This window comes from Phodopus roborovskii, unplaced genomic scaffold, assembly GCF_943737965.1.
Source record: "Phodopus roborovskii unplaced genomic scaffold, PHOROB, whole genome shotgun sequence".
Classification (NCBI taxonomy): Eukaryota; Metazoa; Chordata; class Mammalia; order Rodentia; family Cricetidae; genus Phodopus; species Phodopus roborovskii.
The window spans coordinates 1,154,577-1,178,048 of NW_026125444.1; the positions used below are offsets into that span (position 1 = coordinate 1,154,577).

The 23,472-nt window shown below is 38.4% G+C and overlaps 1 pseudogene; it reads right to left on the bottom strand.

Moving 5' to 3' along the window:
• The window catches only part of LOC127215437 (60S ribosomal protein L4-like), a 37,186-nt pseudogene extending 15,628 nt beyond the window's left edge, over positions 1-21,558 (bottom strand).
• Positions 21,559-23,472: the final 1,914 nt, after the last annotated feature.

Below are 23,472 nucleotides of genomic sequence, written 5' to 3' on the forward strand. Positions count from 1 at the left end.
ATTTCAATGTTCACCGTAGTTATTTTTCTATGTAAGAACACAACAGGACAGCATTTTTATTATCGTTTCTTGCATTATCAATAATGAAAACTTATTTGACCATAAGCAATATAAAACTACTAACTCGCTTATCACAATGTCAAAACCATATCTAAGAACGATTTCCCAGTTTTCTACTATTTATTTCTACTATTAGAGTTTGTCTAGTTTTAATGGGTGCTAACACTAACACACAACACCTCTATTTGAGGGCTACAGAAAGTCTACATAGAAAACAAGAGACAAATACAACTCGTTGGAATGTACCAGGATCCACAAGACACCAGTGATGTAAACAGCAATGGTTTATTATTTTAACAATAAAAAATATTATTGGGGTCAAGAAAAGAGCAGAAACTCTCATGGAAGATAAAATAGTTCATGATACTACATTAAAATTCAATATATCTTTGCCACGTCATAGATTCATACACATTTAATTGCTATGGGATAATGCTCTTGTATACTGTAAAGATTTGTCACTCATTAGTTTAATAAAACTACAGAAAGTCTGCTGGTCAGTAGCCAGCAGAAAGCATAGGCTGGGCGATCAGTCTAGGAGAATTCTGGGAAGGGGAAAGGTAAAGAGAAGGTCAGTCACTAGCCAGATGCAGAGGAAGCAAGATGAGAATGCCTTATTGAGAAAAGATACTAAACAGATAAGAATTATGGATAGATTTGTGTCTTGAAAGCTAGTTAGTAATAAGCCGGAGCAATGGGTCAAACAGTTTACAATTAATATAAGCTTCTGTGTATTTATTTAGGACTGAATGCCTACATTTAATGTCATTGATTCAGTGGTGTTGGCTGGGGAAATGAATGGGGCCATGTCCTGGCTAAATGGAACTATAGAAAATGTAGATTTCCTATGGAGAAGTTACTTGTAGTTTCTTCGTATCAATTCATCAAGCTATCACATGACGCTTGTTCTAAAATAACCACTTTTTTTTAAATAATACTTCTATTTTTGACAATTAATTTCCACAGCTCCTCTTAAAAAAAAACCTAGAAAATGTAACAAAGTTTATACTACTGATATTTATTTGTTAAATAGCCAAATTAACTCTATATGAGACTCTCAAAACATACTTCCTCTCAGATCCACCACTTCCAGATCATTCCAGAATTTTTTTGTAGTTCTCCTCTTACCCATTGCTAAAAATTTCCATCATTTAAATTTGAGAAATTAAATACAGTAATACTTTTCAAATGGGAAAGAAATTGGTCTTCTTTTATTAACTGTAGGATATTTTAAGAACTTACACTTATATTTTCATGTGACTTTTATATGGTACTTGTAACCCATCCTCCCTCCCCCCGCAAAAAAAAAAATTAAAAAAAAGAACAAAATAGTTCTTTAATTCCATTCTTGAGAAAAACCAAAATAATGATAAAGAAACAATGCACCCGTTTGCAGTGTCTCCATGAGCTACAAAGCTCTTTGATGTTGGCATTCTTCATTATGTTTTGTGTTAGATTCTCCTTATACTTCCAGGCCTGAGTCTCCCTGGGGCAAGAGGATTATCACAGTATTTACACAAATCAGTAGGACAAAATCCTGTACAAACAAAGATTGAGAGGCGGCTAACAGCCATCTCTTAAGACCCTGAATCTTTGGAAGCTCTAGGTCTAGGAAGCCACGCTTCGAACAATACTTGTCATAGTGTTAACAAACATGCATGACAGCTTATTAATGTAGCTTTGACAAAGTGTTTTCTTCTGTCTCTCAAAATAATGATACAAACAGCATGAAAGTGGTATGAAATTGTATAGCAAAACTGTATGCATTCAATGTTAAAGCCTTGTGGTCAAATTTGAAAGGAAAGGGCATAAAAGAGATGGACTCTATCAGTCAGAATAATTTCTTTTGATGCCTACCAGGAAATCAGGTAGGTAGCCCTCAGACCTTCTTCTCTCTCTGCCCACCCCACCCCCCCCATATCCAATCTCCTAGTCTCATCCCCAGCTCTGCAGCAGAACATCCTGGGCAGCCTTCCCTGTCTCCTGCTCCCATCTCCTGTGGACCCCACAGTTCTTCCCATTCTTAGCTCTTTCTTCACACAGCTTGCTTTCTCAGCTCCCAAATCTAAGTCTCCCCTTCTTACTCACAGGCCATACCTGCCAGAAAACCAGGTGGGTTGCCTTAAGATTTCTTTATCTTTTTGTTTCCCAGGGCCCCATCCCCAGTCTCATGTACAGCTCTGCAGTAGAACACCAGTAGCAGCCTCTCACCCTACTCCTATCTTCAGTAGATCACACAGACCTTCTCCCTTCTGATCTTCCTACCACAACTTGTTGCTCTGTCCCAGACCACAACTCCAGCAAGCATCCCCTGCTAACTTAAGGACCACTATTCCCAGTACAACAAGCAGGCTGAAGGTGGTCCAACACCTCTCCTACTGTTCACAAAATCAAATACTCCCTCCCCAGTTTCATCCACAGATTAGTAGCAGAAAATTTGCTGTGGTCTCTCTGACCTTTCCTCTCTGACACCATCCTCAATGGATCACAAAGGTTTTCTCCTCCTACTTTCCTTTCCCCAACTCATTCCAGTATTCTCGGCTTCCAACACCACGAAGCATTGCCAGTTAACACATCAGCTGAGAAAACAAGGAAAACAGAAGACACACAGTCATAACACTCTCCTAAAGTCCAGGGAGGAAACAAGCAAAGAATAAAACACCTACCCAAGAAGACAAACTCAGAAATCAGCACCTATACCTATAATTATCCCAAACCCAGATACCTAGACACCAGCATAAAAATAGTCAATAATAGCCAGGACAATACATTTCCACTAGAACCTAGATATCCTACCACAGCAGGCTCTGACTATTCCAAAATAAGTGAAGCACAAGAAAAAGACCTTAAAACCAACCATATGAAGATGATAAAGATCCTTAAAGAGAAAATTAACAAATCCCTTAAAGAAATCCAGGGAAATACAGCAGTGTAAAGAAATGAATAAATTCTTTATGAAAACCAGGAAAACACAAACAAAAATGGAAGAAATTAATAAACCCCTTAAAGTAATTCAAGAAAACTAAACAAACACCTGAAGGAAATCAATAAAGAAAACACAATGAGAGGGAATTCTGAAAATTAAAAGTTTAAACACTCAAACAGGAACCACAAGAGAAAGCTTCACCAACAGAATACAAGAGATGGAAGAAAGAATCTCAGGTGGTGAGATAAGATACAAGAAATACATACATCAGTCAAAATAAATCATAAATGTAAAAACTCCTGACATAAAACATCCAGGAAATCTGGGACACCTAAGAATAACAGAAATAGAGGAAGGAAAAGAATTCTGGCTCAAAGACCTAGAAAAATTTGGTTTTCATTTTGTTAAAGCCCTGTATTGCAAACCATGGCATTTACTTTGTGTTGAGCATTACAAAATTATATGGTTGATAACTGGTTGTTTCACATTAAAATAGCATGCATCTTTTACCTGCCTTTACTAAATACATGACAAAATTTAACATTCATTTCAATTAAATTAAGCATTTAATTCAGTATGCAACTAAGCTTATTCACCTTTGAATCATTCATTCAAAAATAATATACAATCTGATAGTTCTTTTTTTGTAATTTATCTGTTCTTTTAAATTTCATTTTACATTCCAACCAGTTCTCCTTCCCACACCTTGTCCTGCCTCCCCATACCTTCCCCCACCATCCCACTTCCAGTCCACTCCTCCTCGTGGAGGGATCCCGTAAGGAGTCAACAATGTCTGACATAATAGGTTGGGACAGGGCCAAAGCCCTCTACCATGCATTAAGGCTAATCATGGCATCGCATCATAGGGAGTGGACTCCAACAAGCTAACTCATATACCAGGATTATACCATGGTCCTACTGCCACTGAACATGACATCCCACCATCGGGAATGGACTCCAACCAGCTAGCTCATGTACCAGTTTTGTATTGTGGTCCTACTGTCAAGGACCGCTCAGATAGTCCAAGCTTCACAACTGTCTCCTACATACAGAGGGCCTAATTTAGTCCCATGGACTCACCACAGTTATCAGTCTAGAATTCATGAGTTTCCATGAGCTTGATTCAACTGTCTCTACAGATTTATCCATCAAGACCCAGAAAATATTTTTGACAAAATCACAGAAGTTTGCCTAATGTAAAGAAAGAGATACCTATAACAGTACAATAAGCATATCGAATGCCAAATAGATTAAACCAGAAAAGAAAGTCCTTATCCAAACTAACTAAAAGACACAGAGAAAATATCCAAATTAATAATATCAGAAACAAAAGGGTGACCTAACAACAGACAATAAATCATTAAGGACATCCTTTAAAAATCTGTATTCCACGAAGTTGTACTATCAAAAAGAAGTGAATAATTTTCTCTATAGAAACCACTTACCAAAGTTATATCAAGATCAGATAAACAATTTAAACACACCTATATCCCCTAATGAAATAATAGTCATTAAAAGTCTCCCAACAAAAGGAGCCAAAGAATAAAGAAAAAAAAAACTAAACATCAAAAAGGCAACCCACCAAGATCAAGGTGGCTTATTCCCAGAGATGCATAGATGGTTTAATATACAAAAGTCAGAAAATATAATCTTTTACAAAAACAATCGTCAAGAAAACAACCACATGATCATTTTATTAGGTGAAGAAAAAGGCCTTTAATAAAATTCAACAACCCTTCATCACAAAAGTACTAGAAAGCTTATGGATGCAAGGGACATACCACAACAGAATAAAGGCAACTTATATCAAAGTGATAGCCAACATCAAATTAAATGAAGAGAAACAAAGCAACACTACCAAAATCAGGGACAAGACAGGACGTCCATTCTCTCAACATCTATTCAATACAAAGCTTGAAGTTCTAGCTAGAGAATAGGATATCTGATGGAGCTCAAGGGGGATACAAATTGGAAAGAAATAAGTCAAATTTTATTATTTGTAGATGATTTAATAGTACATATAATTGGCCCTAAAAATCCCATCAGAAAACTCCAATCAACTAATAAACACTTTCATCCTTGTAGCTATATACAGGATCATCACAAAAAATAAAAATAAATAAGTATCCCTCCTATATACAAAGTGACTAAGACAGTAGTCATGGAAATAATACCTTTCACAACAGCCTCAAATAATATAAAATACCTTGTGGTAACTGTAACCAAGCAGGTGGAAAACGTGTGTGATTAAAAATTTCAAGTATTTGAAGAAAGAAATAGAGGAGAATATCAGAAGACGTAATGATTCCCCATGCTCATGGATTAATAGGTTTAACATAGTAAAAATGGGCATCCTGTAAAAAGCAATCTACAGCTTAAATGCAATCCCCATCAAAATTCAGACACAATTCTTAATAGACATTGAAAGGACAATTCAATACTTCACATGGAGAAACAAAATACTCGGGATAGCTTAAGGGGGGAAAACCCTGAAAAGTAGAAGAAATGCTGAAGGTCTTGCCATTCACAATTTCAAGTTGTATTACAAAGTTATAATAACAAAAACTGCATAGTATTGGCATGAAAACAAACACACTGAAAAATGTGTAGCAATGCAATCCCCATTAAAATCCCAGCACAATTCTTCACTGACCTTGAAAGGATAGTAATCAACTTTATATGGAAAAACAAAAGACCCAGGATAGCCAAAACAACCCTGTACAATAAAGGAACTTCAGGAGACATCACCATCCCCGATTTTAAGCTCTACTACAGAGCTATAGTCCTGAAAACAGCCTGCTATTGGCACAAAAATAGACAAGTAGATCACTGGAATTGAATTGAAAATCCAGACATTAACCCACACAACTACGAACACCTGAATTTTGACAAAACAGCTAAAAGTATACAATAGGAGGACGAAAGCATCTTCAACAAATGGTACTGGCACAACTGAATGATGGTGTATACAAGACTGCAAATAGACCCATGTCTATTGCCATGCACAAAACTCAAGTTCAAATGGATCAAAGACCTCAACATAAATCCATCCACACTGAACCTCTTAGAAAAGAAAGTGGGAGGTACCCTTGAATAAATTGGTACAGGAGACCACTTCCTGAACATAACTTCAGTAGCACAGTCACTAAGATTGACAATTAATAAATGGGACCTCCTCAAACTGAGAAGCTTCTGTAAGGCAAAGGACACAGTCCTCAAGACCAAATGGCAGCCCACAGACTGGGAAAAGATCTTCACCAATCCTACATCTGACAAAGGGCTGATCTCCAAAATATACAAAGAACTCAAGAAACTAGTCAACAAAACACCAAATAACCCTATTAAAAAATGGGTACAGAACTGAAGAAAGAATTCTCAATAGAGGAAATCAAAAAGGCTGAAAGACACTTAAGAAAGTGCTCAACATCCTTAGCTATCAGGGAAATGCAAATCAAAACAATTCTGAGATACCATCTTACTCCTGCTAAAATTAGAAATACCAGTGACAACTTATGCTGGAGAGGATGTGGAGAAAGGGCACACTCCTCCACTGCTGGTAGGAGTGCAAACTTATACAGCCATTTTGGAGATCAGTATGAAGATTACTTCCTGAACATAACTTCAGTAACACAGACACTAAGATTGACAATTAATAAATGGGACCTCCTCAAACTGAGAAGTTCCACTGCTGGTGGGAGTGCAAACTTATACAGCCATTTTGGAGATCAGTATGGAGATTACTCAGGAAAATGAGAATCAGTCTACTGCAGGAACCATCAATCCCCCTCTTAGGCAAATATACCCAAATGATCCACAACCATGCAACAAAGACATGTGCTCAACTATGTTCATACCAGTATTAATTATAATAGCAAGAACCTGAAAGCCACCTAGATGCTCCTCAACTGGAGAATGGATAAAGAAGATGTGGCACATCTACACAATGGAATACTACTCTGCAGATAAAAAAAAAAAAAAATGGCATCTTAAAATTCACAGGCAAGTGGATGGAACTTAATGAAACCATTCTGAATGAGGTAACACAGTCACAAAAAGAGAAACATGGTATGTACTCACTCATATATGGATTTTAGACATATAGCAAAGGATCACCAGCCTATAATTCACACCGACAGACAATCTAGGATACAAAGGGGATTCTAAGAGATGCATATAAGGTCCCTCACAGAAGGGGAAAGGGACAAGTTCTCCTGAGCATATGGGAAGTTGGAGGAGCAGTGAGTGGAAAGGGAACTAGGAGAAAGTGAAGGGGAGGAAAGGAAAGCATGTAGGACTAGGAAGATTGAGTCAGAGGAATAATAGACAAAAGAGAGAGAAGAGAGAACGTGCATAAAAGAGGGAGCCATTATAGGTTTGAAGAGAAAACTGAACCTAAAGAAATGTCCAGAGACTTGCAAGTCTGACCCCAACTAACAATTTGAGCTACCATAAATGCCCTTCCCTGATAATGAGATTGGTGACTAACTTATCCACCATCATAGAGCCCTCATCTAGTAGCTGATGGAAACAAAAGCAAACACCAATAACTAAACACTGAGCCAAACTGGAATCCAAATGCAGAGAGGGAGGACAAGACCAGGCTACAGAAACACATAGAGACAGCTGACCTGAATAAGAAGGAGCTAATTGGCCCCCAAACTGATAGCTGGTAATCCAGCTTGAGACTGACTCTGACACCCTGAACCTCGAGACAGGAGAGAAGGCCTAGTCCCTACTCCAAATGACTTGACAGATTTGGATGACCCCCCTGGAAGGCATCACCCTACACGTGGAATGGGGGAGATAAGAGGGGTGGATGGCCATGGAGGATGGGAGGGAAAGAGGAAGGGAGAGAGGGAGGGAAAAAATTAAAAAAAATACATTAAAAAAAAGAAGTAAAGGAAGATATATAAAATAGAGACATACAAAAGCCCAGAAGCAAGAGGTTGATGGGATAGTTTAAGTTAAGAAAAGCTGGCTAGAACAAGCCAAGTTAAAGCCAGCCATTCATTAGAAAGAATAAGCCTCCATATGGTTTATTGGGGAGTTGAGTAGTGGGGCCCCCAAAAACGTAAAGATCCAAAAGAGTCAAACAGTAAAAAAAAAAAAAAAAACAAATTGCAGTCCTACAATGTGGGTCATGATGTTTGAACTCAGGTCATGTAACAGATCTGGCAGTAAGCACTTTTACCTACTGAGCCATCTCACTGGCCCAAAATGCCACTTTTGGTTTTCCTAAAATATTATGTTACCTAATGGAATAAAATCAAAAAACAAAACAAACAAAAAAAAAACTAAATCCAGATTTGTCCTTAAAGAAATAAGTAAATAAAAAACAAAAACAAAAAGAAATCACAAATCCAAATGTTAAAAAAAAAAGTAACAATCATGTTGTTTTTAGAAAGATGAAAGATATCTGACTTCTTTATGGGTAGAAATGCAAAATAATACAATCATGGTGAAATCTTCTCCGTCGCTTATGAAAGCGAACATACAAGATCCAGCAATCATGCTTCTTAGTATTTACCCAAAGGACTTGAAAATTTAACATCCATACAATGTCCAGATGGTAGAATATCATTTAGTTCTATAAAGAAGTCAAGCTATAAAAAGACACAGGAGTAACTTAAGTGTGTAAGTAAAAGAAACCAATTTGGGAAAGCTACATGCCATATTGTTCCAACTATAACACATTCTGGAAAAAAGCAAAATTGATTAGTCAGAAAAAAAATTAGTGGTGAGAGAACATGGGTTTAAAAGAAGGAATGAATGGCAGTAAAGGCAGTTCACAGAGTGTGTTTAAGATGGTGAAACTGTTGTTCTTTAGATACCGTTATAAGAATGAAAGGCTGGAGAAAAGGTGGAGATGAGGGTCCCAAGTGAGCGGGGTCCCAAAGTAAGGGACCACGTGGGAGAGCATAGCAGGTTCCACAGCAGGTGAGGGTGACCGAGGCAGGAGGGAATAACATGCCAGGCAGATAGACCTTAAATGAGGAGTTTATTTAGAAAGGGGAGTGAGGGAGAAGGGAAGAGACATAGAGGCACTGGGAACAGAAGAGGAGAGAGGGAGAGGGGGGAGAGGAAAAGGGGGGACTAGCTGGTAGCCAACTGAAAGCATGAGAGAGAGAACAAAGGAGAGAGAGCAAAAGAGAGGAAGCAAAAGGGAGCGTAAGTGGGCAGGGGGTCTGACTTTTAAAGGGGACCTTTACACCTGTCTGCAGACTAGTACTCATGGAACCATGGGCTGGGTGCTGCCTGAGTACTGCCTGAGTGCATTATGCCAGATGACAGGGGCAGGCCAGCATAATGCCTGAATCCTTACAGAAACTATTCTATATTCTGTTATGATGTTAAACAAATGTCATTATAAGTTATTCAAAACAATATGCACAGAATTCATAGCAAAAACTAATAAATTATTTTGTTAAGATTCATATTTTGTTTTCGTTATAGATTTGTCTATTTTGTTTTATATGTATGTGGTTTATTGCCTTCTTGTATGTATGTGCATGCATACTTAGTGCCCATAAAGTTCAAAAGAATGTATTGGATTCCCCTGGAACTGCAGTTGTGAGTGATTGTAAGTCACAATTTGAGTGCTTGGAACTGAACCGAGGTCCTCCGTGAAAACAACAGATGTTCTTACCTATTGAGTCATCTCTCTACCCCCTAAGATTCTTGTTTTGCTTTGTTTTCATGTGTGTATGTGCATGCTTACACACATGTGCCCACTCACCTACCTATAGGTTACATGTACGTGAGTGCAGGTGTTCAGAAGAGGGCATCAGAGTCTGTGAAGCTGGAGTTAAAGTTGGGTGTGATCTGAGAACAGAACTTGGTTCTTCTGCAAGAACAATCCTAATCTTAGCCACTGAGTCATCTTTCCACCCTGAATGAAACTTAATATAAACTATTAACTTGGATGACAATTAATCATTTTTTGGTAACAAGTACAGTCCTCTGCTGCAAGGTCTTGTTGTGTATCAGTAGTTTTTAATTTTTTCAGATTATAAAATATGAGTGCTTTGGGGGAGAATACAGATGGTTGTGGTTTTGCTTTTCTTTTTTCCATTGTTTTTATAATGTCACTTCCAAAGAGAGATGTGCAATGAAGAATAGAGTGAGAGAGACTGGCATCAAATATTAACAGGGTAAGAGGAGCAGAGCGAAAGAGATGTAACTGACATTCAGTTTTGATGTAATTCCTCAAGAGTAGGACTGAATGAGTTGTCACTTAGGTAATTTTTAAAGAACACCAATGACAGCTTTCCATAAATCTCTTAAATCTATCTGGAGACTTATTAAAAAGCATAAACACTCCTGTTATGGTTAAGACACTATCCACATTTTCATGACTTAGTATGAACTGGCTAAACTAGCATGTCTTTCCATTAATATACGAGGAGATTGGGAATGTTTGGAAGAGGACAAAAAATGTATGGAGCCATAAAGTAAAGAAAGAAACCACGATTAGCCAGAACCAGTTCGGATGGCATGCTTATATAGTGTCTGGGTGCACAAAGTGTTGCTCAAAGGCTGATGTTAAAGGTACAACCATTCTTAACAAGGTATGACACTCCATGGAATTAAAGCAAACCCCTGATTCGTTGTGAAGTGTGAACTGACTCTTCTGGCATGGCTCAGGATGTAAGAAGGTTTGAAAGATGATAACAACAGAAAACAGCCTCCGAGGACCATAGATGCCCAGAGTCTTTTCTGCACGTGTGAAAATAAAACAAGCTTCTCAGAATTACCTTGGTATCATTCTTGTTCCTTAAGCAGTAGATAGAAGACTTCTTCCCTTCATATTGGACATCACCCAGTGTGGCGATGGACACAACTCACAGGTGCGGAGGAATAATTCAGAATGCTGCTGTCAGGTAAATTACAGTGTTTCCAAACTCAGATCTGAGTGCCCCTGTCTCTGCTTTAAGAACTAGGAAAACTACAAAAGTACATTGCTCATCTACTACAATATTTAAATCTTCTGAGCTGTGATGAGGACCTGCCAGTGTGGCCTGCCACACCATCTGCACTGCAGAATCCATTCTGATACTCTGGGCTTCGCAAACACACACCAGCACCCTTGAACTGTTCATCCTGTTTTCTCTCTTTATAAAAGTTCTTTTGGAAGGGTTAAATATTTTAGAACTATTATAAATGACAAACTATGGAAAGGGAAAATTAAAATATCTCATGAGACATTTATTTCTCCTTCTAAGCAATGACTCACTAAAATCTGGCTACTTACAAATAGTGCTAAAGTAGAGCTGTTCCTGACAGAAGCACAAAAACCTTGAGAGAATAATAAGTTAATATAAGATAGCTGGAGATGGGGGGGTATTAAAAGTTTTCCCACCAGCCTGGTCCCAGAGCCACGTCATCCCCAAGTAACACACACAGAGACACTGTATTGGATATAATGCTATTAGCCTGTTACTAGTGTTTCTTATTGGCTAGCTCTGTCTTAAACATTAACTAATTTCTATTAATCTAAGTGTTTCCACGTGGTCTTATTTTACAGGAGAAAGGGTCCAGAGTTCTTCTCAAGTCCCTACATCTTAACTCTCTACTCCATCTCCCAGAATCCTCCTTGTCTCCTAATCCTGCCTATCTTGTCTTCCTATTTGCCAACAATGATTTATTCATTAACTAATAAGAGAAATATATTTGCAGAATGACATCTCCCATGGGGTGAGGGACTGTGTCTGGTGTTTTAGGTCAATCTTTGTCCACCTCAATGAAACATTCCCTATGTTCTCAGCATCCTCTTATTAGCTATATAGACTTTTTCTAATTTAAGTCCATCTTCCTCTACATAGCTTTGGGTGTGCCTGTGGATAATCCTCGTTAGTTCATTAAAAGCATCTTTCACTAGTACAATGGCAACCACACTGTTACCAGACCCAGTCCAGTTGCTCCCCACACATAGGAAAAGGAGGTTGAGTAGGAAGGTTCTGGATGAGAGTCAGCTTCACGAGAAGACAGAACACTTTGACAGAGCCCATCATGCAGGATGCTGGTTTGGAGGGTATTCGGGGACTCCAGTTTCTTTCTCCTAGAAATGCATGAGGCAGATGATAGTATTTTGTTCTTTACACCTAGTCATGTAATGTTTTCAGTTCTGAATGATCTTAGTAGCAAAGAGCATTATCTATTTGGGTTATTTTTGCATTCATTTGTTACATGTTACTCCATGGTGGGGCAAGAGTTTGCTTGCAGTTTGCTGATGACCAAAGTTCCCCAAAGAGATGGAAACATCTTTAATGGCTGGCTTCTATATTAAGTACTTGAAAAATACTTACTGTTTATTAGGTGTAGTGCAGATCAGTTAGGCCATTTTAGCTGTGTTGGGCTTTCAACTTGTGCTGCAAGGAACCCCTGGAATGCTGAAAGAGAGGGAAAAAGAGCCCAGAGAATAAAGATTTGGTGCTCTGTCCACAACAAAACAAACAAGTAGCATCAGTGAGAAGTATGGATGACCAACTTTAAAAGTCATTCATCACAGAGTAGAGATAGCCAGTTTCCAGGAACCCAAACTGCCCTTAAGGAAATGGGAACAGTATGAAAGGTATGCAAACCAAATGAATTAGTGAAGAATGAATAGAAACTTCGAAGAAGCTTTTAGGACAATCTGCACTAGTCTTCCATTGCCTTTAAATGTGAAGATTTGAATTTTTCTGTAAAGTAGGATAGGATATCAATGCATACTTGTTGACTAACAGTTCACTTTCTTTTTCTCCAGTCTAAAAGCCCCTGACTATTGCACTTTAATTATATACACAGTAGAGATTTTTATTTTAAATTCATAGGCTTGCCTAGTGAAGGAAATTAAAATCTGGCTTTAACAATATTTAGTAATTACATCTCAGTTTGTTTAAATTAAAATAAACAAATCATAGATTACTGTCTGTGTAATTCTTAAATTCTTATCTAGTGACTTTAATCATCTGAAATTACTATTCCATTAGGTCCAACAGTTAACATCTACTTTCTTATGCCTACCCTTGATGCATGAGTTACTGTCTGCATCCTATCTGCTTCCTCCAGGTACTGTCACTGAATAAAATAAGGAATATAGATGCTTTGTGTGCCACGGATCTAGAACAGCATCCAGTGGAAAGTAAATATTCAATAAATATGGGTTATTTTGAATGAATGAAAAATTCAATAAATTAATACCTGAAAATCATTTTTCACAAATGTTAATTGTGTCCAACTTTAAGTTAGTCATATTCAAACTACCTCTATGCAAACATTGTCTTAGAGTTCTTTGTCATACTTCAGACACACAGTTCAAGGAAGGCAGAATAATATATTGGGAAATAATATGAATGCTATGTAGTTCATAATGCACATCAATGATTGATATCAAGCCTCATGTCACAGACCTTTACAGGTAGCAAACTTCAGCAAGTGTAGCACAGTCTTCCTCTCTGTGTACCAAACTTCTGTATATGTTTGTCTTCACTTGGATCTGGTAGTGACAAAATGGCTACATTTGCCCTACAAGCCGGAGCATTGCCTCTGGAACTGGGTTCTTCAGCCTAACTAACAGCCAGGCGCCATACACAAACCACTCCCTGTATTAGCACATGTCTCCTTTATTAAACAAGAGCAAAGGAACTTGGGAGCCTTTTAGATTATCAAAACCAAAAACTTCAAATCTCTCTACTTTCGTTTACTCAGAATTCCCAGTGGGAAAACTAAGCACACTAACACCAGGCTTTAAGATCTTTGTATTTAATCAAAGAATGTGCTTCTAGTGGTAATAGGAAATTTTTATCTAATTAAAAGTCACTATTCTCTCGAAAACAGACTTTTAAAGTTAGCAGATAAAATTTCTTCCTTGGATTTTATTACCTTTTGAAATCAAAGTAATTTGAAATCTTAGTGCCCATTACTATTTCACTGAACATTTCTTTAAAATCTTAAGTAACTCAATTTCAACATAAAGTATTAATTAGCAAGTTATACCTTCTCAATGTTGCAAATGACCTTTATCCAGAGGTTGTTGAGGTAATTCTGTGATGTAACCAAATTAAATTTCAACCTTAGGTACAGGCAATTATTTTAAATCAGGTCCTTTAACAGGGGCTAAATAGGCAGTTGTATTACTTACATTGTAACTTATTTCCCCACAGAGAGTTAGCAACTGCCATTCCTTTGTGTACCCATCATGCTTAAGGGTTTCCTACAAAGCTGAGTCAAATATATGTTCTCTGCTAACAGAAAGTGAGGGAGTAAGTGCTTGTGTAGTATTTCATTCTCGGTTGTGAACAACAGCTTCCTTCCATCCCAGAGAGACCTTCTACACCGCTGACCTTTCTTCTTTGCTTTGCTTGCTTTTTCTTTGCCTTGGATGCTGCCACATAATTTGATAAAATCCTATATTTGTAACCTTACAGATATTAATTAATCTGAGTAATATATTAATGAGCAAAAGACTATCTCTCAGACCTCATCAGAGGGTTTTTTAAATTTGTGTGTGTGAGTGTGTGTGTGTGTGTGTGTGTGTGTGTGTGTGTGTGTGATGGGCAATCATTAACATGGAAATTCACAACTATCAAAATTGCAAACTATGTGGAGTGCTCAACACAAATGGGACATTGTACCCTCACACCCTGATGCTAAGAGACCATAGTAGAAGAGGGCAAAAATTTGTAAGAGCCAGAGATCAGGGGAGATCGGTACAAACAGCACCTTCTGGACATGACAGCACTACAGATTTTATGAACTCACAGTAGCTCTGATTGGATGAAAGGGGGAGGGGTCACAAACCACTCATTCCTAGTTGATGGATTATTGATAATTGATAGCAAGGGAAGTAAAAGTATGGTCTTTGGCAAATCAACCAAACTTCTGTGAATGTCACCATAAACATATGGGCAATACAAATTTGAATCTGTGGAAATGAAAAAAAAATAGGACAGAAAGTTTGAGAAGGGTTGGTGTTGGGAGTGAATCTGGAAGGAGTTGTATGGAGGAAGGAGAGTGATTATGATTAAATTACATCACAAGCATTAAGAATTATCAAAAAGTAATTAAAATATGATGTTTAAAAAAAAGATAAAGCGTACTGGATCCATTAAGAAGAAAGTTAGTGCTAGAAAAATTACTCAGTTGGGAAAACACTTGTGACCATAAGTATGAACACCAAACCTCATGTTAAAAGTCTGCCATGGTGACATACATTAGTTATCCCTATGCTGAAGAAATGTAAACAGGTGAATCCCAGAGACTCAATAGCCAGGTAGTCTATTCAAAGCAGTGATCTCTAGACCAGTAAGAGATACTGTCTTAAAAACCAGGTATGGTAACAGTAGGTTCAACCCTAAGTATGGTAACAGTAAGTTCTACCTGGAACCTGTGAACTTCCATGTATTTTTGGCCAGACTTACAGTTTTAGGCTTATGTGTATTCTTGTGGAGTGGACCCTAAGTCCAATCATAAAGTAGTTGGTTACTTCCATGACATTCATGCCACTAATAGACCCATAGATCTATCTTATCATTATTGCAATTTACAAGATTCACAGCTAGATAAGACTATCAATCATGTTTTTGGACCCCAGCAGCCTGGATAGTAGTTGCCAGTGCTATAAGAGGTAGCCAGCAGGCCTTGAAAGGACATGCATAAGATCAAGCCAGTCAACATTCTAGCATGGAATGGGAAGGCACTCATGAATTCCCACTCATAACTGAGGAGCTATGGACAGTTGGGTGTTTCTCAGGGAAAGTAGAGAGAATGGGTTTTCTTTAAAGAAGTAGCTCCTAATAATCAACCATGCTCCAGTGGATGGGAAGCTCAAATTGGAGCCAATTTTAAAAGGAGGCTACAAAGTGGGGGGTATAGAGAAGTATGGTAGCTCTGAGAGGAATTGGCAGTGAACAAGGGGTAAATATAAAAATACATTGTATGAAGTTGTCAAATAATTAGTAAAAGTATGCTTATAAGTAAAACTTGAAAATAAAATGAAGGATAATTACTCTTAGGGATTGTCACCAAAGGTTAGTATATGGCTTCCACATACATATATGTATTCCTGCACACTTACAAACATAACCATACACACAGAGAGAAACAGAAAAGGGAGGAGGAAGGAAGGAAGAGGGAGAGAAAGAAACAAAGAAAGGAGAGAAAGACAGAAATGGTGTGCTAAGGCCTTCTGCATTATTGGTAGGCCAAGGCCTTCATTTTCTGATTGGTATCTAATAAGATATGGGGTAAACTGAGGAATACAAGATAAGGCACCAGAAATTCTAAATCAGGTAAGTTTATAAAATCAGGCTCATAAAGGAAGTCTAATGCAGGTAATATATATCATGAGTTGGGTTTTTTATTTGTTTGTTTGTTTATTTCCCCTCAGGCAGACCTCTATCTGTCATCATTTGTTGACCTGGGGTCCGAGTGCATTTACACAGATGTGTAAAACAAGGACCCAGAAAACTACTGTATTAACAAGCTATACAGGTGATTTTGAATTTTAGCCAAGTTTAATAAGCATGGTTATAGAGAATTCTGGCCAAGTTTTGTAATCCAGGACTAACAATATAAAGCATGTCTTACAAAGTACTACACCTATATTTCATCTCTGTTCTGTGCCTACTGAATAATTTAGTTATACATTGATAAGAAAATTGAACTTCAAATATTGAATTTTAAATTGATATATTAGCAAATGCTTATAGCAATTTAATTTTGACTTATTGTTTAACCTAGCCATTTTCTTCCTAAACACAGTGGTTTCATTTAAAAATTACAAAGATAAGTGCCTGCTTTTTCTGCCAATGTCTTACTGAAGTCCCTTCACCAACTATTTACATAAAATGTTTGATAAATAAATGTTCTTAGAGTAGGTATAACTACAAAGCCAGTTTCACTCAGTTATATTGCCTCATACAAGCTAAAAGCCAAAAGTTCTGTGGAGATTCAGAGAAACCTGAAACTTTATTTTTAGTTGCATTTTTTACAAAATAGTTGATCTTCCAGCTATCAAAGTCGTACAACAAATGGGTTGTCTTTTTCAATTTTCTTCTGAGACACGCTTGGTCATTTCTCTTCTTTGCTTGTCTGGGGCTTCTCATTCTGTCTTACTTTCTCACACTTACTACAGCATCACCAAATAAAGGACAAAATAAGGGCAACAGAACAATTCTGTTCTGCCTCTTATTTCCCAGCTCTGCTCATCTGCTGCACAAATAGCAGAACCCATGGTTAATCGCCGCATACCCCTAGATCCCAGGACACTCGTGGAGCTTTCCATATGGTCTGTTCCAAGCAAGGACTCAGACATATATCAAATACAAATTATGCAAAGAAATGTGATTATACAGTGGAACCAAGTCATAAGAGAAAAATACCTGTTCAACAAAAACAGAAACCTACTTAATAAACACTCCACATTCCTGGCTCCCAAGGCAAAGCAATAATGTGCAGACTACATAAATCTCCATCCTAACATTAGCTAGGATAATCTCTCAGACATACTCAACTGGAAGCTTTTATTTCCATTCATCCGGGCAAAGGAAGAAAAGTTTAACTGATCATTTCCATCTTGCGATGTGTTTAAGACTTTGCAAGGCTGACTGCCTTTGGGTGAGTGTGTCCCTCTTCAACTGAGACTTTAACTGTTTTTTTCCCCGAAGTTTCCTCTGTAAGTTATGTTCATCCCTTTTCTTCTTAGACTATTATTAGCTTTAGGAAAGGTAACCAGTTACACTTGCAAATGTAACAAGCAGCAAACAGAAATGCAACCACAAAAAAAAAAAAGCAAAAGAGAGAGAGAGAGAGAGAGAGAGAGAGAGAGAGAGAGAAAGAACTGCTAGACAAAGAAAGATTGTTAATGAGACTAGGGCTTGCTTTTTGATGAACAGAAGTTACATTCACTGATTTTTGTGTTTACTCTAAAGAGTTGCTTTCATAAACAAAAACTAATTTTACTGATTCTGTTTTTATTACAAAGGTCACATTTCTTACTACAGTCAACTGAGAATGAGAATGGCAGTAAAACATCAGAGTTCTCACAACAGACATCCAATACAAGGAAGCCCAGAACACCGAAAAGGGAAACAAGCGGGTTGGTAGGACTGTATGCCAGGTACCCTGACTATAGAGAGAAAAGGGGGAAGTTAATAATCAATTGGCCCTCCTTCACATAGATACCGGTGTTCTCATTTCAGTAAGTGTTAAGTTCATGTGTTGATGGTGAATGTGTTTATATAACGTGATCTATAATATCCGTTCAAAAGTTTAAAGGGTCTACCTTCTGACACAGCAATCTTACTTTGAGGATATCTTCTACAGGGCATTTGATATTTGAGCAAGAAATTTGTGGCAGCATTGTAAGACAAAAGAGTCAGCATGTGAATAAAAGCATATGTAAAAAATATTATATAACATATCTTCACTGTAATTTAAAGGGATAGCCATATCTATTCATATATATATATATATATATATATACTTGAAATATGCATAATTTATTTTATCTTATTCATTCAACAAAGACATTTATATTCTCAATATATTCTAACATATTATTCCTGGTGCTGTGTTGGTATATGCCTAACGGCATATATCAATTACTGCAGGATGGAAAGACTGACTAGGCAAGGGGAAAAACAGCAACTTTCTGTAATTCATACCTATACCAGATTATAACAATTACCTACCCAGACTTCTAAACTTTGATTAAAAATAGCTATGTATTTTACATATGTGGAAAGAAAGCTCATTGCTCTGAAGTGAGGAAGTTAATCAGTCCTCCCTACACTAGTGCCTGGTCATCATGTGTTCAGATTCACATCTCAATCCAAAGCACTAGCTCTCCACAAGAAGCTGTTGCCTTCAAATCAATTTATTGCTCAGTGATTCAGCAGGTCATTCAAGATAAAACAGACCTAGAAGCAAATGAAAAGAGATATGAAGTGAGTTAACCTTTTCCACTTCAGCAATAACAATATAAAAGCTGACATCCAATGCCATATGCTCTTAGAAATGTTTTGTTCACTCAACCACATTGAAAGTTTGAGGTTCTTTTATCGTTTTGCCAACTATGGCCTTATTTTTCTAATTTTAAATGCTCCCTAAAAGCTATTCTACAACAGAATTTAATAACAGCCTTTCAAATGGCAAATATACAGGCTTTCCCTGCATTTTTTAAATTGATATGAGCTCTGGAAGAGGAATGCTTCTTAAATGAATGAAGACAACCAGGGGACCAGTTTTTAAGATCTGTAAAGATATGTATGTATGTATGTATGTATGTGTGTGTGTGTGTATATATGTATATATATATTTGAGATAGATTGATGATGGATGGATAGGTAGGTAGGTAGATAGATAGATAGATAGACAGACAGACAGACCAAGGTCTAGTTTTAGCACTGTACATTGTGACAATCATACAATTAACATGGATTGACAGATTACATACTTTCTTTGTGTATGTGCTCATTTTTGCATGTGTACACACATGTATATGCAGGTAAAGATATATCAAGTCAGAGGTTGATTTCAGGTGATTTCATCAGTTTTCTACACATTACTTTATGGAAAGAATCTGTCTTTTACCAAACCTGGATCTCAATAATTCAGCTAAACTAACTAGCTGTCCAGCAAACCTAGACTCCTTTACTCTGCCCTTTCCATTCCCTGACACTGGGTTCTAGATACTGGCTTTTGTGTGCATGCTGGGGATCCAAACTCAGGTTCTCTTGCTTATGAACATTTTGGCAGCTCATCCATTACCCCCAGCTCCAGCAAGCTACACATTTTTATGAGTATAAAATTTGTTTCATCAGGATACTTCAAGAAACATAGTAGACTGAGAACTCAACAGAGCAGAGAATGTACTGGTTGAGTCAAAGAACAAGGTGTTCACCTTAAGATGGGAGAATATTGGGAGGTGAATGTGGGTTCGGGACAAGTTAGGGGAATTAAGGGAAGGTTATCCTGATTATATACATTATATAAAATTCTCAAAGAATTAGAGGATTAGGGGGATTAGAGGAAGAGCTACCGAGATATTAAGAGATTCGCATCTCTTGGCCTAAGAACAAGATGGCTTGTAGTCAGGTCTCTACACATAGTAACTAGGAATCTGAAAGTCTTGAGCAAAGCTCTTCCACTCTTAGCAGCTCCTAGTCTCCTTCGTGGGCTTGCTGTTCTTTAGGGTTAAGCATAAGCCATTCTCTGCTCTCAAGAAATCCAATAGCTGTGGCTCCAGCAATCTCCACTAAGCAATAATAGTTTCTTAGTTCAAAATTTCATAGAAAAAAAAAAAACAATCTGATTAGCTTATCCCAACTGACTTAATGAAAGTGCTTTTCGCTATCATAATGGTGTGGTTTAAAACACAAGTAGCAGGTTAGGGACAAAAGGATTTTCTTGGTTTATAACGTCAAGTCACAATGCACTACTGAGGTAAATAAACAACCTGGAGGCAAGAACTATGGATGCACACAGCCTACAGCCTCCTTGCTGGCTTGCTCACTGCTCATGCTTAGCTACCTTTCTTATAGAGGACCAGTTTCCGGGGATGGCACTGCCCACAATGGGCTAGGCCTTCCTGAATTAATTAGCAATTAAGACAATCAGCCACAGACATGCCTACAAACCGATCTGACCTAGAAAATTTTCACTGGATGCTTTTCTCTCAGCTGACTCTAGGCTATGTCGATTTGGCAATTAAAGCCAATGAGACAGACTTAGTAGACTTCCTAGAGGAGGCCTTACCCTTTCCAAGAAGCAGATGGGAGGGAGAAGTGTGGGGAGTGGGAAGGGAGGAGAGGGGGAACTGGGATTGGTTCCCATTGCCACCAAAGACAGTGGATAAGGCTGCATAAAGTTGGTTCCACCCTTCACTGGCCACAGTGCTAGGGAGAACCGGACCTCTCCATCACTACTCAGAAGACATGGCCTTGTACCTCGCCTGCACAGCACCGTGGAGCTGACCCCCTTGGCAGGGAGCAGGTGAGCATGTCCTAAAAGTGTGAGAGTGGGAGAGCTGGCCCCATTCTCTGTCTGTCACACAATGACATGGACTAGGGAGAGATTAGCTCCTCAACCTCAATACCTATTGCAGGCGAGAAAACTGGTTCTAGGGTCACCAGAATAGGAGAGTGGAAACTGCCCTTCACCAGCTGCAGCACTCAGAAAAGCATCCCTGTACCTCACCTGGGCAGCAAAATAGAGCTGACCCTGTTGACTGCAGATGATCTGTCCCTACACAGATGTGTGAGATCTGGCCCCACCCTTCATTTGCCATATGGTGGAATGAAAGAGGAAGAGATACCCTCCCCATCCTCCATCCCTGTGGTGAGTGGGAGAGCTGAGCCTGAGGTCATGGGAGCAAGAGAGTTGGCCCTGCCCCACATCAGCTGCAGCACTAGGGATAATGAGCCCTGCACCTCACCTGGGCAACACAGTAAAGCTGACCCTTTAGGTGGGTGTGCAGGAGAGCTCGCCCTGAGGGCATGAGAGCAGGAGAGCTGACTCTGCTCCTTGCTGCCTGCTGCAGTGTGAGCAAACCCTGACAATGCTGGAGAGCTCACCCTGGTGGTGTCCATGACGGAAAACTGGCAGACTAGCCGACCCAACTACCATCCAGGCCTAGAACAAGGGCTATGAGTTGGCCTACCCTAAAATCCACCTCATCTAGGAACTGCTGGAGTCTGTGAATGGGCGGAACATGCAGATCCAAAGCTACAGGATCTCCATAACACAGGGTAACAATAGGATATCCAAGAGGAGTCTTGGTGAGGGCTCAATACTGGGGTGTAACAGAAGGCAGAGACTTCGAACCAGACCAATGACTAATTGTAGTGAACACTTACAAGTAACGATATGTAACTAAAGGGTAAACTGTATGACTTGTGATTTATTGTGTCTCACTGTAGCTTCTACACTGAATCTCTCTCTCTCTCTCGTGTGTGTGTGTGTGTGTGTGTGTGTGTGTGTGTGTGTGTTGTGTGTGTGGTAGTATGTTTTTTATGATTTTTTCCTTTTAGATTTTACTTTATTTTGATGGGGAGGTTGCAAGGGCAGATAAGAAGGTACAGGGAGATGAATGGGATCAGGATGCATGATGTGAAACCCACAAAGAATCGATCTTTCAAAGTAAAAATGTTAAATTCACTTTCTAATCTCAGTTCATTCAGTCCCCTAAACAAGTCTCAAACAATGCTGTATGTGTTATGTTTATGTTCAAAATAATAATTAAAATCAAGTATGTGTTGCTACTGTGTCATCTAAAATAGTATGATTGCCATCACCCAAATCATTGTTTCTTTGGAAAACTAGATTTCACATCCCAAAATAGGCAACTAATAGCAGTTTTTCCCAGTAGGATCAATGGCTGTATCTCCCTCTTTTCTTGTCATTTTTCCTCCTACATGCAATGATTATACATGAGACAGCACCCATGGCTGCAAGAATCTGTTGAGATGGGCAGACTTGAAAACATGCAATTAACATAAGTGGAAAAAAAAACTTTCTGTCATTTCATTCTTTCAGTGACAAAGCAAATGAACGGTAATGAGAAGTATAGGACAGGAAGAAAGTTGCATGAACGTTATACTCTTTCTCTCCTTGAGGTTTCTGTTTTCTTTTATATTCCTCGATTCATCTCATGTGTTAAAAACATGTCCTGTATGAAAATGGCGCCAGCAGGGAGAGAAAGGCAAATGTAGTCTGCTACAGCCTGGAAGATGGCTGATCTGTGAATCAGACAGAGAAGGAGGGGTGCAACAAAGGGAGAATGCTGCTGACCCTCCCTGGAGAAGCCATTTGTAAATGCAAGGACATTCATAAGTCAGGCATATGGAAGTCAGGGACTGTGTGTAATTGGATCATATAATATGACATTCATCCCTGACTTTTTCCCCCTCACCTAGCCTCCTGGTTTTATGTCCTACTTTGATGTGAGATAATATGGTTGTACATGACTGACTTGAGTTAAAAAATAGACGCATAAAATTCTCTCAAGCTAGATACTCAGCAACCTGAATTGTGGGACACAGTTTAGCCAGAGACAATTTCATAGAGAAGAGAAATGTGGCAACTGCATTACACAAATGGAAAAGAGCCTTTATTCCCTTATTAAATTTTCAAGGAGTTGCATGGAGATTTAGCCACAAAGCACACATTATTTAGGAAATTTAATTATTGTTTGTTTCTTTCCTTCATTTTCTGTCTTCAAATAAAGGCATATTTCATTACATGGTGTGCATTAATGCTTTGGGGAAGGTTGTGGGGTGGGGGATTAACGTTTTTAAAAAGCAAAATAGAAATCCTTATTATCTGCACAAATTATGAAAAGCCACACTGATCTAGGATTGGGCAGAAAAGGAATGACCTTCCAGGTGATGCGTTCTTATTTTTAGTAGCTAGGTCTTTTAAATTTTGGAATTTGAGAGTGTCTAGCCTGGTCTCACCAAAGGGTATTATTACCTCTAGGCACTGGCTCCTGAAAACAAAGTACT